Source organism: Capricornis sumatraensis, chromosome 9 (genome assembly GCF_032405125.1).
Source record: "Capricornis sumatraensis isolate serow.1 chromosome 9, serow.2, whole genome shotgun sequence".
In the NCBI taxonomy this organism is placed as follows: domain Eukaryota; kingdom Metazoa; phylum Chordata; class Mammalia; order Artiodactyla; family Bovidae; genus Capricornis; species Capricornis sumatraensis.
Window position 1 is genome coordinate 38,313,361 of NC_091077.1, and position 6,335 is coordinate 38,319,695.

Here is a 6,335-nt window from a genome sequence, read left to right on the forward strand (position 1 = left end):
AAGAGGAGAGTGAAAAAGTTGGCTTAAAACTCAACAGTCAGAGCCACCTGGAAAGCTCCTTCACATATACAGACATACATGCATATAGTTACAGATCTACAAATCATTGATGATGTACGTACACTGTGGTCATACAGATTCACAGGAGACTGGATACAGATCTGAAGGCATGATGGGACTCATATTTATGCATTTTTGGATTCAAGCCTATTAATGTTTGAATACAGACATACACAAGTAGGGGTTCTACTGTAATTCATGCCAGAATAAGACATTAGGTCTTTCTGACCAGCTCACTGAAAATGTGAATTGAATATAAGTAAGAAAAGCAAAAGGCAAAATTTTATATACTCCATGGAGATGATTGTAGACTTCCCTGGTGGCTCAGACAATAAAGCGTCTGCCTACAATGTGGGAGACCTGGGTTAGATCCCTGGGTGGGGAAGATCCTCTGAAGAAGGAAATGGCAACGCACTCCAGTACTCTTGCCTGGAAAATCCCATGGAAGGAGCCTGGTAGGCTACATTCCATGGGGTCACAAAGAGTCAGACACAACTGAGCGACTTAGATGATTGCAAATTTTAATTAAAATGTCAATCAGTGGAGAAGGAAATGGCAACCCACTCCAGTACTCTTGCCTGGAGAATCCCACGGACGGAGGAGCCTGGTGGACTATACTCCAAGGGGTCGCAAAGAGTCGGAAACAACTGAGTGACTTCACTTTCACTTTCATGTGAGTACCTGTGGCAGATTCATGTGGAGGTTTGACAGAAAATAAAATTCTGTAAAGCAATTATTCTTCAATTAAAAAATAAATAATTTTTTTTAATTTATAAAAAAGATTAAATGTCAATCAGTTTTTCTAAAAAAAAAAACCTCAACAGTCAGAAAACTAAGATCATAGCATCCAGTCCCATCACTTCATGGGAAATAGATGGAGAAACAGTGACAGACTTTATTTTGGGGGGCTCCAAAATCACTGCAGATGGTGACCACAGGCATGAAATTAAAAGACGCTTGCTTCTTGGAAGAAAAGCTATAACCAAACTAGACAGAATATTAAAAAGCAGAGACATTACTTTGCCAACAAAGGTCCATCTAGTCAAAGCTATGGTTTTTCCAGTAGTCTTGTATGGATGTGAGAGTTGGACTATAAAGAAAGCTGAGCACCAAAGAATTGATGCATTTAAACTGTCATGTTGGAGAAGACTCTTGAGAGTCTCTTGGACTTCAAGAAGATCCAATCAGTCCATCCTAAAGGAAATCAGTCCTGAATATTCACTGGAAGGACTGATGCTGAGGCTAAAGCTCCAATACTTAGGCTACCTGATGCAAAGAACTGACTTATTGGAAAAGACCCTCCCTGATGCTGGGAAAGATTGAAGACATGAGGAGAAGGGGATGACAGCAGATGAGATGGTTGGATGGCATCACCAACTTAATGGACACAAGTTTGAGTATGTTCCAGGTGTTGGTAATGGACAGGGAGGCCTGGTATGCTGCAGTCCATGGGTTCGCAAACAGTTGGATACAACTGTGACTGAACTGAACAAGGTGCTTGGCAAAATACCAGAAGAAGAAAGTGGAGAGGGAAAGAGTCAGACTATAATGGACCTCTTACACCACAGTGGGACATTTTAACTGTCCTGAAAGCAATGGGGAGTCAAAAGTTTTGTCAGTGAGGAGGTATAGTACAATGCCTGGCTGAAACAGACTGTTTATGTCCTTACAAAATTATGATGTTGAAATCCTAATATCTATGTTATGGTACTTGAAGGTGGGCCCTTTGGGAGGTGAATAGGTGATGAGGGTGGTATCCTTATTAATGAGATTAGTGCCCTTATAAAAGAGATCCTAGAGAGCTCGCTCACCCTGTCTGCCATGCGAGGACAGACCATCTATGAACCAGGAAGAAGGCCCCCACCTGACACCAGCTCTGCCAGCACTTCAGTCTTGGACATTCCAGCCTCCAGAACTATAAGAAATAAATGTTGGTCATTTAAGCTGCTCAATCTATCGTAGTTTGTTATAACAGCCCAAATAGACTGAGACGCTGGCACATAATGTAGTAGGCTCTAAATAAAGCCTCTGATTTGATGTGACTAAAACTACTATGCCAGTTCAAGATCCATACTGATTTCTTGGAAATCCTTTGGCAGAGATGACAGAACTTCATTGATCATTTTAAGCCCTTCTAGATTTCGTTAGATACATTAACTAGACTATATCTCTCTGACCCACAATCAAATGTACAGACTATTAACTGAAACTGGTTCTCAGAATTTTAGGATCTAAAACTGGCTCTAGAAAAGCAGGATTGAAGTGATATAGGCTCTACTGAGATGGAAACTAGAGTGTAGTAACAATTTGTTAAATTACAGGAAAATGTGGGTCTTGGAATAAACCAGTAACAACTACCATGTATTATGTGCCAGGCAATGTGCTAGGTAGTTTAAGATTATTTTCGTTAATCTTCACAACCACCATTTAAAATCCTTATCATATGAAGAAGCCAATTTACAAATGTGAAACAATTTACCTAAAGTCACATAAGTCATGGGAGCAGAATGGAGCAGTTGACGTCAAGCTGAGAACCTCACAGCTTTAAATGACTGCCTGTTTGTTTTTTTCCTCAGAGATTATTGAGGTTAATCCCCAGCCGCTTGCCTCAGATGTCATCCAGGTCCGAAACATCATGACCATCCACTGCCCCTCATGTGGCTCTGACTATCCACCTCTTCTTTCCCAAGGGTGACTTGGTAGAGCTTAAAATGGTTAGAATCCCTAGACTGCCATGAGGGTGATGAGAAGAAGCAGTCTTATCTGTTTACTCTAACTTGCCATACAGACATGCTCATTTTCTAAGTGGGCTATGACACTGAAAAAGTTGAGCAGCTCTGCTTGAAACCTAATCTTCCTAATCTTCCTCCTTTCAAAATCCTCTGGAAACCCCTATCTGGGATCAGCAAACTCCACTATACCCTCAATCTGTCCTTTGAAAGCCACTGAATTAAAATTTGGCATCTGCTGAAGACACTGCTTCCCTGAAGACACTAATTAAAATGACCCAGCCTGAGAAATAGACTAGGATTGTAGCAAAGATCATTCCCAGAGTGTGGTTTTTCCACCATTTCCCTCAGGAATACCCATGCTGTTTTTTAGATTAATTTTTCAGGTTTGCAATAACACTTGTTCATATCCTGTTTAAAAAAAAAAAAAACTAATCTATGGCCACTTCTAACAGCTAGAGATGTGTTTGCCTCATATAGGGTAACGCAGAAACCATCATGATCCACACAACTGTGGCTTCATTATTCCACTCTATCCACACTAGACATGTTTTTTTTTTTCTTTTTCTGTTTTATTTTATTGATGCTTTGACGTCTTGGGCCTTGTGGACCAGGATGGAACTGTCCCTCTCAGCGTTCACTAATTTATAGAGATAGAAAACAGCTTGCCTTCAATCACACTGTTTTGTGCACACTAACCAATCCAAATCAATATGCCTAACCACCTCCTTTATGGACTCCCATGCACCAAACCAATATTCTCACTGCCCTAAATCACCCAGGCCAGGTACCAGAAAACTAGGGATCACCCATATGGCCCAGAGCCCTGTTAAGATTATTCAAACTGGGACTTTCCTGGTGGTCCAGTAGTTAAGAATCCACCTGCCAATGCAGGAGACATGGGTTCAATTCCTGGTGGGAAAGGATCACACGTGCCACAGGGCAACTAAGCCCATGTGCTACAGCTACTGAGCTCATGCACCATAACTACTGAAGCCTGTGTGCCCTGAGAGCCTGTGCTCTGCCACAAGAGAAGCCACCACAATGAGAAGGCCACACACCACAAGTAAAGAATAGCCCCCGATCACTGCAGCTAGAGGAAGCCCACACACAATTAAGACCCAGCACAGCCAAAAATAAAAATAAATAAATATTTTAAAATAACAACATTCTAAAAAAAAAAAGAAAAAAATTATTCAAAAGTAGCCAACTCAATCTCTTTCCTTGCCTCACCCATTCCTTCTTGTGGAAACCATAATAAAGTCTCCGGGCAAAGCTTTCTCCTCACACCTTCTGCCTCCTGGCCAACTTTTGGGCTTAGGTCCCTGCATGTGCCTCTTGGGAACTCTGCATAATAAAACTTTCAATGGCATTGAACCCCTGTGTCCTAACTCAGTCACCTCTATAAATTAAGTACTGGGCACAATCAAAACATTTGTCACTTCCATTATAGCAGTTAACATATATTCTCAGATATTATGCATATAGTAGATACTTTCATCTCCAGAGTCTAATCTCCCTGAGGACAGGAACCATATTTTACTAAAAAGCTCTGTAGTGTGGGTTTACATGCCCAAGAATGCACACAATCAGTGTTTATCCAACTGATTTGCTGAACTGTGGTCAATTCCTATCCCTTGGCAAAGCCATTTCCTTGCGATTGTTCTTCTCCCATAGCAACAGTACACCGTAGGATATGCAGAGAAGTGGTTCTCATTTTCCACAGGAAAGAAATAAAAAAGCCAGCCCCACAAACACAAGGCATTACCTAGACTGCTGGGTCCCAATAAGGAGTCCAGGCCTAGACCAATATTAGAGGCATTTACACAGAGACAAAGCAGAAAACTGGGAACATGGCTGTTCAGCTACTCGGTGCTGTGGCTCAGGACTCTGGTTGGTAACCACACAGGAGACAAATCGTGACAGCACTCATTGGAGAATAAATGGAAATTATTTTGAGTATCTAATTGGATTGACAGTGAGGAACTGGGGATTGTTTTTCAAAAACCTAAAGCATCTTAACTATCCCATTCTCAAGATTTGTTCCATTGTGTTTTTTAAATTACATATGCTTGAGTTATGGGACTTAAACAGAGATGTATTTCTAACTGAATAATTCAGATCCCCTGGAGATGGAGATGGCAAACCACTATAGTATTCTTGCCTGGAAAATCCCATGGACAGAGGAGCCTGGTGGGCTACAGTCCACAGGGTAGCAGAGTCAGACATGACTAAAGCAACTTAGCAAGCAGCAAAATGCAAATATAAGTATCTAGAAATCCTCTTTAAGATAAATAAGTAACATATAGTCATTGGTTTTTAGGTCATCTGGTATTGGCAAAAAGCCACGGATTTGCAGTTTGAGGACTGATATGTTCAAGTATAAGAGTGACTAGGTTCTGTCACTAATAAGCTGTGTGACTCTGATAAAACCTTTATTGAAAAATAAGAATCTATCATAAGAGAACCACCCTGACAATTAAATGTTAAAGGTGCTTCATCTGCTTCTGGGTCAGAGCCATGGCAGTGGCAAATTCAAGCCTCGTCAATCCCATGGTATTCTTTGATGACAGCATTGGCGGCCAGGAAGTTGGCCACATGAAGACTGAGCTCTTTGCAGACATTGTGCCTAAGACTGCAGAGAATTTTAGGCAGTTCTGCACAGAATTCAGAAAAGATGGGGTTCCAATAGGCTACAAAGGGAGCACCTTCCACAGAGTCATAAAAGATTTCATGATTCAGGGTGGAGGTTTTGTTAATGGAGATGGTACTTGAGTCACCAGTATCTATCTACTGGGGGCCATTCACAGATGAAAATTTTAAGCTTAGACACTTAGCTCCAGGCCTGCTTTCCGTGACAAACAGCGGTCCCAGTACAAATGGCTGCCAGTTTTTCATCACCTGCTGTTAGTGTGATTGGCTAGATAGGAAGCTCATGGTGTTTGGAAAAAATCACTGATGGACTTTTGGTGATGAGAAAGATTGAGAATGTTCCCACAGGCTCCAACAATAAGACCAAGCTGCCTGTAGTGATCTCACAGTGTGGGGAGATTTAGTCCAGAGGGAGACTGAATCTCAGACCCTCTACCTCTGCCACTGCCTCTTCCCTTGTTCAATGTGATGCTCTTGAGTAAGATAACTTGGATTGGCCCCTGTGCTGGCTTCCCTGCTGGCTGCTGCCCCATTTGATCAAGAGACCTTGGAAGCATCACAGATTCAGAACCCAAGATTTTGTGTTTAAGCCAACTGTAAATAAAGTCATTTTATTTTAATGTTAAAGGTGGTTCACAAACTATAAAGCACTGCACAAACATCAGTCATCTCTTGCACTGGAAGCTCCAGCGCCTGGCATGAGACCTGACACAGAGCTAGAATTCCAAATTCACAGAGCAAAATGAGTAACTGATGAGTTGTGTGATCTCAGGCAACAAAAATCTCTGCTCCTCTACTTCCTCCTCCTCCTCCTTTGATATCACTGTCACCCTTGTTCACTGGACTACAGTCATACTGTCCATTTTCTTGTCCTCCTAAACAGTAAGCTTACTC

The 6,335-nt window shown here is 41.6% G+C and overlaps 1 pseudogene; it reads left to right on the forward strand.

Moving 5' to 3' along the window:
- The first annotated feature begins 5,309 nt into the window (after positions 1–5,309).
- LOC138086581 (peptidyl-prolyl cis-trans isomerase H pseudogene) lies at positions 5,310–5,845 on the forward strand (annotated as a pseudogene).
- The last annotated feature ends 490 nt before the right edge of the window (positions 5,846–6,335 follow it).